The sequence below is a fragment of the Mus musculus genome, chromosome 10 (assembly GCF_000001635.26).
Source record: "Mus musculus strain C57BL/6J chromosome 10, GRCm38.p6 C57BL/6J".
Classification (NCBI taxonomy): Eukaryota; Metazoa; Chordata; class Mammalia; order Rodentia; family Muridae; genus Mus; species Mus musculus.
The window spans coordinates 98804877-98814967 of record NC_000076.6 but is presented as its reverse complement, the minus strand read 5'-3'; the positions used below and the strand labels follow the sequence as shown (position 1 = coordinate 98814967).

Below are 10091 nucleotides of genomic sequence, written 5' to 3'. Positions count from 1 at the left end.
TCATTTGTAAAATGGAGCAATAGAAGTAATTGTATTGTTTCGCAGGGTAATCACAAAAGTCAAATACAGTAGAATATGTACTTATGTTCTTTTTTTTTATTATTAGGTATTTTCCTCCTTTACATTTTCAATCCTATCCCAAAGGTCCTCCATACCCACCCCCCAATCCCCTACCCACCCACTCCCCCTTTTTGGCCCTGGCGTTCCCCTGTACTGGGGCATATAAAGTTTGCAAGTCCAATGGGCCTCTCTTTGCAGTGATGGCCGACTAGGCCGTCTTTTGATACATATGCAGCTACAGACAAGAGCTCCGGGGTACTGGTTAGTTCATATTGTCGTTCCACCTATAGGGTTGCAGTTCCCTTTAGCTCCTTGGGTAATTTCTCTAGCTCCTCCATTGGGGGCCATGTGACCCATCCAATAGCTGACTGTGATTATCCACTTCTGTGTTTGCTAGGCCCCGGCATAGTCTCACAAGAGAGAGCTATATCTGGGTCCTTTCAGCAAAATCTTGCTAGTGTATGCAATGGTGTCAGCACTTGGAAGCTGATTATGGGATGGATCCCTGCATATGGCAATCACTAGATGGTCCATCCTTTCGTCACAGCTCCAAATTTTGTCTCTGTAACTCCTTCCATGGGTGTTTTGTTCCCATTTCTAAGAAAGGGTAAAGTGTCCACATTTTGGTCTTCGTTCTTGAATTTCATGCGTTTGGCAAGTTGTATCTTATATCTTGGGTATCCTAAGTTTCTGGGCTAATATCCACTTATCAGTGAGTACATATTGTGCGAGTTCCTTTGTGATTGGGTTACCTCACTCAGGATGATACCCTCCAGGTCCATCCATTTGCCTAGGAATTTCATAAATTCATTTTTTAATAGCTGAGTAGTATTCCATTGTGTAAATGTACCACATTTTCTGTATCCATTCCTCTGTTGAGGGGCATCTGGGTTCTTTCCAGCTTCTGGCTATTATAAACAAGGCTGCTATGAACATAGTGGAGCATGTGTCCTTCTTACCGGTTGGGACATCTTCTGGATATATGCCCAGGAGAGGTATTGCGGGATCCTCCGGTAGTACTATGCCCAATTTTCTGAGGAACTGCCAGACTGATTTCCAGAGTGGTTGTACAAGCTTGCAATCCCACCAACAATGGAGGAGTGTTCCCCTTTCTCCACATCCTCGCCAGCATCTGCTGTCACCTGAGTTTTTGATCTTAGCTATTCTGACTGTAGTGAAGTGGAATCTCAGGGTTGTTTTGATTTGCATTTCCCTGATGATTAAGGATGTTGAACATTTTTTCAGGTGCTTCTCTGCCATTCGGTATTCCTCAGGTGAGAATTCTTTGTTTAGCTCTGAGCCCCATTTTTTAATGGGGTTATTTGATTTTTTGGAGTCCACCTTCTTGAGTTCTTTATATATATTGGATATTAGTCCCCTATCCGATTTGGGATAGGTAAAGATCCTTTCCCAATCTGTTGGTGGTCTTTTTGTCTTATTGACGGTGTCTTTTGCTTTGCAGAAGCTTTGCAATTTTATGAGGTGTACTTATGTTCTAAGTGGTCAAAAGATGTCAACTCTTCCTCATGTGTTACCTATCATCAGAGAATAGGCTCTCTGTTTGTTTTTTGGTTTTGGGGGGAGTTTTTTGTTTGTTTTTTGTTTTTAATAATAGTTTCTCTGTGTAGCTTTGACTGTCCTGCAGCTCACTATGTAGACCAGTTTGGCCTCAAACTCAGGGACCTGTCTCTGCCTCCCTATTCCCTATTGCTGGGATTAAGGGTGTGGGCTACTACCACCTAGCCTGAAAGATAGGTTCTTATTCCTCAAATTAACTATATCAATTTATCTGTAGGATAGTATAGGTGTGTGATCCTAGTAGTTAATACATACTTACTAATTTTTTCTTTCTTTCTTTCTTTCTTTCTTTCTTTCTTTCTTTCTTTCTTTTTTTTTTTTTAAGAAAAAATGGGTTTATTGAATATACTATAAAGGGCAATAGGTTAGACAGTAGTAGCAACCCAATTACTTTACTTAGAGTTTATAATGAAACAAATATCATGTAAGTCATCTTGCAGCCTTTCATTAGACAAATGAGAAGACAAAAAAAGGAGTTTATAGGAAACAGAAGAGGAGGAAGAGAGGAAGAGGAGGAAGAGGAGGAAGAAAATGAAAGAAGGAAGGAAGGAAGGAAGGCCCTCTCATTACCTTCTTCACTTTGTATTCTCTTGCAACAGGATTCTCTGAGTTAACGTTTCTCAGTTTTGGGTGAGTGTAGTTCTATAGGATTTATGATATAATTACTTTCCATAGGCCACATGTATTGTTGTAGACCTCTCCTTCACTATTTAAAAGCTTATGACATATGCATTTTATTATATATTGCTTTAAATCATTTTAAAAATAGTTTAGATTTAAATTAAATAAAAATATAAAGCATTGTTTCTATGAGAAAATGCATTCCAAGTTTCACAGAACCAAGTTATAAAAGAAGTTTTGGAACACAGCCCATTTATAAATTCAGGAATTTCTCATATATTTTGGGGAGTGGGAATTCTTAAATGTCTCATTAAAAGTTCTCCCTGGAGAGCATATTTCCTAAAAGGAAGGGTAAAATTTAGGACTGTTTACTTTTGACAGAGTCTTACTCCAGTCTAGGCTAACTTGGAACTCGTTATGTAATCCAGAACTTGCTGCAATCCTCCTGTCTCAGTCTCTCCCCATGTGCTGGGATTATAAACCTGAACCACCATGCTTATTGAGGATTGATTTTTTTAGATAACTTGCTAAGCTTCAGAGAAAAACGAGTTTTTCTTTGTGTAGGAAGTATTATTTGCTGAAGGCTAACTAGAGCCATACAGTGTTTCATTAAATCTGAGGACCATGTTCTCAGAACTTCTTCCTTTAATTCCCTTTGAAGACCGGTTTTGTACTACAGTTATGAATAAGAAAAGTAACCGAGGTGTCTGCGAATGAAGGAGAATGGTATTGGGGTTACATAGTCCAGAATCTTCTGCAAGAAACCTGTTCTGGAGTGAGAACTGCATCTTGAAAGTATCAGGCAGAAATACGACCTGATCATATTTGTTTGGTAGAACAGCCTGTGCATATGTTTTAGAGATGAACCTAGTTGTGGTGATGGCAAATGAAGGCAGTGAGACTGCATTTAATAGCACAAAATAATATATATATTGGAGTAAACAGAAAGTTTAGAGAACCCGGGGAAATGGGCCAAAAACCAAAACAAAGCAAAAAGCCAAGAAGATTGAGTTTGACAGAATTTCTTCCAAGTTGGGCAATGGAGCAAGTAATACTGGTGTTCCCAGAGGGAGGTGTGAGCTAACAAGTCAGTGGGTTGAAGCCGAGATGCCCGTGAGGTAACTGAATCACTTGTAGATTTATTGGTCTAAAGCTCAAGAATGAAGACATGTTTGGGAGACTGTTAGACTACTGGTCATTACTGAAGGTGTGGATAGAGATAAGATTCTCTACAGGGGTGTGGACGTGGAAAAGATGGTGGACAATGGCAACTTGGGGGAATGATTGCTTTAAATGAGACAATAGCAGAGGGAAAATGATGCAAGCATGACTGCGTAAATGGGGGGTGGGCAGGAAGTCAAAGGGATGAGGTGTTGGGAGGGGAAAGTTTGAAGGAGCCCTTAGTATATAATGCTGGAGGTCACAAGAAGGTCAGAGAGTATACAGAATAAACACAATACTTTGGAATTTTAAATCTGTGTACGGCATCGGGAACTCACAGGACCATGTGTAGCAGAACAGTACTGAAAACTGAGTCACAGCGTAAAAATTGAATGAGGGGTAAAGACCTGGGCAGCATGCATTTTGACTCTGAGTTCTGAGGGGAAGGAACAAAAGTGGCTACCGGATGCGGCCTCAGAGAGGAGTCCAAATTGTTTCCATATTGAGGATTGGGACTATAATTTCATCATGAGTAGCTCCACAACTGAACAGTCGATATTAGATGACAACATGTCCCTGATGTGCAAGGGGAGACAGAGCTCAGAGAGTCTCCTAGGCGGCAGGTTTGGTATCTTTCCATTGTAACTGTGTTGAAACTTTAGACAGCCCCATAACAATAGGGTAACTTATATGTGTCCTTCATCAATTAGTAATCTTCATTTATTACCAATGGGAGCTTAAGAAATGATTAATTTTCATTATGCTCGCAAAAAAAGAATAATGTCTATAGTCATGGCCTTCATAATGTCTCCAGAGTTCCATTTTTTCCTTTACTCATTCCTCAGATTTTATGGCTCATTAAAACATGTTCTCCATTAATTGAACCCAAATTATGCTTACTGTCGGGGATATGATGATAAACCAAAGCCAATACCTGCCCTTGAGACACTGTAGTTTTGCAACAGGGCCAGTTAGGAATGAATCTCAATGTCCTTTCTGTCACTTCTGCCCATAACATAACAGCCTGCATCCTGGGAGTAAATAGTGACACAAACTACTCTCCATCTTTCGTTTGCTGTGATGATATTCAAAGCCAACATCAGCATCTCCTTGGCATAGACTTTAGGTTTTACTTTCATGAGGCAGTCCTATGAATTCCTCTTGGTTAAACTTAAGGACAGAAAGACAAAGGGAGGAAGCTTCTGGTTTAGCTTTCTGTCTCTGAGTCATAAGATGTCGGAGAAAAATCAACTTAAAAGGAAAAAGGTGCTTCATTGTGTGTGTACCGATGGTTCAGCCTGTGATTACTCTGCTGTGCAGGACCTGTGATGATATCGGGGGTATCAGGGTGAGAGCACGTGGTGGAAGAGTGTTACTTCATATGCAGTTGGACAGCAAAGCAAGAAACAGCAAGTGACAAGGTCTTAGTATATCCACTAAACCAGTGCTTCTGAACCTTTCTAATGCTCTGATCCTTCAATACGGTTCCTCATGGTGTGGTGACCCCCAACCATAAAATTATTTTTGTTGCTACTTCATAACTGTAATGTTGCTACTATTATTGGTCATAATGAAAATAACTTTGGAGATAGACATTTGCCAAAGGGGTTGAAACTCACAGGTTGAGAAGCACTGCCCTTACAGGCATGCCCCAATAATCCAACTTTTCCCCTATCCACAACTGTTAGCTGAGGATGCTGGAGATAAAGAAGTTATGCCACGCTTTTTATTTTTCTCAAAATATGTTACATTGGGGAACAGCACCGCGTTTGAGATTCCGAACATCTGGGTCCGTCAGTTATCACTTTTGTAGCTCACTAGCTAAGAACACATCATTTAACAGCTTTTACAAGATGAAGATAACACCTGCCTTGCCTATTTGTTAGGATGTAAGCTTGGATTTGTGTTACTACCTTTAACAATCCAATAAAGGAGCGAATTGATTGTAACTTAAATCTGTTGCTTTGGGATGGCGTCAGAATCTTAATGTACTTTGTTTCTGCTCATGCCTAAAGGTTTTTTTTTTTTTTTCTCCAGATAAAGACAACACTAACTTGTTAATTTTGCCTTAAACAAAATTGAGATAGGCTCCTGTCCTTTGCAACAGAAGGCAGCCCAAGTTACTCGTTGTTTGCTTCAGAATTCAGACCCTTGCCCGTTAGAGGTGTGGGCTGATTCAGATGCACACTCTCTTGCAGAGCGTCCTCTGTGTTCCCATCCAGGGTCTCATCAGAGCGTAAACATGGTGGTGTGGTGGACCGGGATCCTTTGCTGCTCACTAAGGAAGGTGACGGCAGCACTCTAGTCATGATCTTTATGTAGTTGTCACAACAAATCTCAGCGCAGAGAAAAGGCTGGTCTTCTGACCCCTATGGGAACCACTGTGTGATCTTAGCATTAGTAGAAAGAGCTATTCCCCGGATTGTTATGATTCAAGACTATTGTCTGACGATACAATGCATTGTAAAACTTAAGGGTTCCGATTGGCCTTGGGGAGGAGAAAAGAAGTCCCAGGGCTGTGAAATCAGACTTTCTTGTAGTAAATTAGCACTCAACAATCTTGTTCATTGTCAGTGGAGAAGGAGCCATCCCCCTAGTGATGGATCAGTTACGACACTAAATCCCTTTGCTACCCTGGTTCCTCTTGCAATGGCCATTAATGATTGACACCGGTGGTGATCTGAGTTATACATTACTCGGTAATTAAAGTTTTCCTTTGCCCTGAATTCTGTGACTTAACACATATTAGTCAGCTTTTCCTCGTCTCCATTGTTTGAGTCCTGAAAGGACAATAAAAGCAGTCTGAGTATTTGGAAGAGCCTAGATTCAACATTGAGTAACTTGGCATTACCTTTGTGTTAGTTAGGTACCTGGCAAAAAGTAACCAGCACACAGGTATCTAGTGAACAATAGTGTTTGTCCTGAGCTTATCGATAGAAAGTCTTTAAGCAGTCATATACGTCAATCACATACTCCATCAACCTAATCTTAACATATTTGTGCTTTCTGCACAGCTTCATCTTTTCTATTAACATTGAAACAACAACGTATAAACATTTACTAAGAAAATATAATCCACAAAACCCAGCTTCTGTAGCATTAAATGAACACCGTGCATGTATTCCCACATGACTGGTTTTCTAATGCCTTACTTAGGTTTACGGCTCATGTAAATACCAAGCATCTCCAATCCTTGATAGCGTTATGCTTTATCCTCTTGGTGTCTCAAATTATGTTCCCATTGACAGGGATGAAGCATGCTCATCAGACACAAGCTATTTGGCCAAATCTGCTCTTATGCATAGGAGAAGCGGTAAAGTGCATCTCTGGAATGCTATAGAGCAGGATGCAGAACTTCACTTTGAACCTGGGCAAGTTCCTTCAACCCTGTGAGCATCAATTTCTTCATTCGGAAACCATGCATTAACTGTACCCCTTTGTAATACATGTAAGCAGATTAGTGGAGTGCTCACTGCAGCCTATGTGCCTACTATGCTATGACTTAGTGATGGAGAAGACAGAACTCACATGGCTTTGCCAAAATAGATTACTCATACTTAAATCTATGTTAAATCAGTTTTTTTTTTCAATTGCTGATCAATTATGTACATGCTCACCTGCCTTCATTGGGAACCTGCCTCCATTGGCAACAGTCGACCATGTCAGGAGACGTTTTGGGTTCTAATTTGCAGGAATGGAGCAAGGATGCTGCTATTGGAACCAATGGGAAGAGAGGGGAGCCTTTATCTATGAACATCCTGCAGTGCTCAAGAAAGATCTGCCTCCCCACCCCAGCTTTCATTGAGGAGGTTCCTGGTTCAAAACGCTGATAGAGCTGAGAAATTGAAGAAATCCAAAGGTATCCTTGTACAGAGAAATAACAAACCAATCCTCACTGAGAAACCAGTTTGTCAAGTACCTGTGGCTCTTCAATCCCAGGTACAACACCATCACCTTCCAGGGCGGAGCGGTGCACAGTTCACATTGCATGGGTGCACGTATTAGTTTACTTCATTCTCAAGATTCCTTAAGAGAAGGTCAGATTGGCATAACCTTCCCCACCTGCCCCCCCCCCCCCACCTTTTTTTGCAGAGGAGAAGGAGGAGTTAGGCTGAGAGGTTGACTTTCTCCCAGAAACACAGATTGTAATTAAACCCAGATGTTCCCCGCGTACAGCGCTTCTGCCACTCTCGTGTGCCCCGTGGTGCGTGTCTGTGTGTGTGTGTGGGATGCAGGAGGCATTTTAAACATGGCTCCTCCCTGCAAACTCATACCCAGCAGCGAGAGATCCCACCCGTGGCCAGTTATGTATACCTATCAGACTGTGATACACTTGCGATGATCCCTCCGCTCTCCGATGCTGTAGAATGTGACTTTGCAGCTGAACTGAAATCTGAGGATCTCTGTCTCCTGAACCTTCTGCAACATAAATGTAGTAACCAGTCTGCAAAACAAGGGTGCTACCCCTTCTTTACACTCTGTACTTTCGGAGCATATGCCATCATGTTCCTTCTCCCACTCCGGTCCTCCTACATAGCCCAGATGGTGCCAGGCCTGCTCCTTCAAACTTCTGCTTCCCTCTATTTCCATTTCACGCCCCTCCACTTCCGAGTGATTGAGCGCGAGGGGCTGAGGTTTAGGGATAGGATGTTTGACTTGGAGTCCAGATGTAAAAATATACCAAAAGGCAACCGGGTTTTGGCATGTGAACTCTGTTCCCCTCAGATCAGTGGCTATCGGCATATCAGCATCTGCAGTTGGTTCGTGGAGTTCTGAGAAGCATTGACTTTTAATTCAGATCTTATGAAAGTCGCAGGAATGTATTTTAGGGGAAAAAAAATAGACAGGAAATGCCTAGTCACTGCAAAGCTGCCTGCGATCCCTAAAGAACAATGTACTTCTCTGCTTGCGCATGCTGGGTTTATGCTGTCAAATTACTGTGATATTATTTTGATAAATGAGTAAACCTGATTCAAGCTGATGCTCAGTCACAAAGAAGTTTTTTAATACTTAAACTATTAAAAAAAAAAGCCAGAACACCAGGTAACCATCTTTTCCATAGAGGAAATAAACAGATTTATGATTTAGTGAATGTGGTGGTGCACGCCTTTAATCCCAGCACCGGGGAGGCAGAGGCAGGCGAATTTCTGAGTTTGAGGCCAGCCTGGTCTACAGAGTAAGTTCCAGGACAGCCAGGGCTATACAGAGAAACCCTGTCTCAAAAAAAAAAAAACAACAAAAAACAAACAAACAAACAAAAAACAAAAAAAAAAACAAAAGAAAAAGAAAAAGAAAAAAATATTATCAAAAAAAACTTTTAGAAAACTCTATAAGCTTTCTGATGTCATTAAATTTGCACTGCCATTTTTTACAAATACATGTAATCAGTAGCACAATTATTATTAAATGTTATACAAATATGTATATTTATAATCTATAATTTATCTATCATGTATTATTTACCATCTATCTATCTATCTATCTATCTATCTATCTATCTATCTATCTATCATAATCTATCTATAGATAGATATAGATTTCTTCCTATATCTATAACTATTTATCTATAGATGGATGATAATCTATCTATCATCTATCATGTATCTATCATCTATCTATTTTCCAGCATCTATACATGGATGATCATTTATCTATACATGGATGATCATCTATCTACCTGTCTGTCCTCTATCTATCTATCTATCTATCTATCTATCTATCATCTATCTGTCTGTCTGTCTGTCTATCTATCTATCTATCTATCTATCATCTGTCTATCTATCTATCTATCTATCTATCTATCTATCTATCTTCATCATCATTGTCATCATCATCATCATAATCACCTATCTATAGATAGGTATAGATACATTCCTATATCTATATCTCTCTATAGGTGGATGATTATCTATCATCCATCATCCATCTATCTATCTATCTATCTATCTATCTATCTATCTATCTATCATCTATCTATCTATCTTCATCATCTATCATGTTTCTTATCAGCTAGTAGCACAAAATTCTCTGAGTCTTTCCTTTGTTCCCATGTTTATTTCATGTGGAGCTATCCCTTACAGAAAACCATTGGGAGTTCAATGGTGCTTCACAGAGGAACAACTTGGAAAGATATAGACCCATGCTGGCTTTCTTCCTGGCTAAGGACATGGAGGGAAGTGGAGTGTAAAACAGAATCTTTCTTGATTTATTTTTACTTGTGTTGCTTTGGAAGATACTCAAAACTTATGTCCTCCATAAAAGACAGAACTGAAAGCAGTACAGGATGCAGCTTAGGCAGAAACTACTAACAGGAACTATCATTTTCCTGAGTCCATCCCCAGCCCCTGGAGTGGGCTGTGAAACCCAACTCAAAGCACATCTTATAATGACATCTTTGTGTTACCAATGCAGGAAGGATGCACAGGCTACTTCTGGCCTGTCCATCTTTTCTTACATCTTTCCCCTGTTCAAATCACTATCATGCCTTCCCAGTGTTTCCATGGGACCTGAATCCTTGACATGTTCTGTGGCGCCCTCCTAGTTTTCTGTCTTACTCTCCTTTCTCAGTAGACGCAGGCAACTGTGTGCAGGCAAGTGCCAGCAGCTGCCCCATCAAATCTCTGTGCAATGACTAGTCTCTCTAGGGGACAGGTCTTGGCGCAAGTTGTTGC

At 40.6% G+C, this 10091-nt stretch overlaps 1 long non-coding RNA gene across 1 annotated transcript; it reads right to left on the bottom strand.

The window, feature by feature from the left end:
* Positions 1-5502: 5502 nt before the first annotated feature.
* On the bottom strand, positions 5503-7831 carry Gm40750. The gene is made up of 3 exons (XR_871989.2): positions 7735-7831; positions 7038-7131; positions 5503-6200 (listed from the first exon to the last, which is right to left on the bottom strand). It is a non-coding gene; the product is annotated as a predicted gene, 40750 (long non-coding RNA).
* Positions 7832-10091: the final 2260 nt, after the last annotated feature.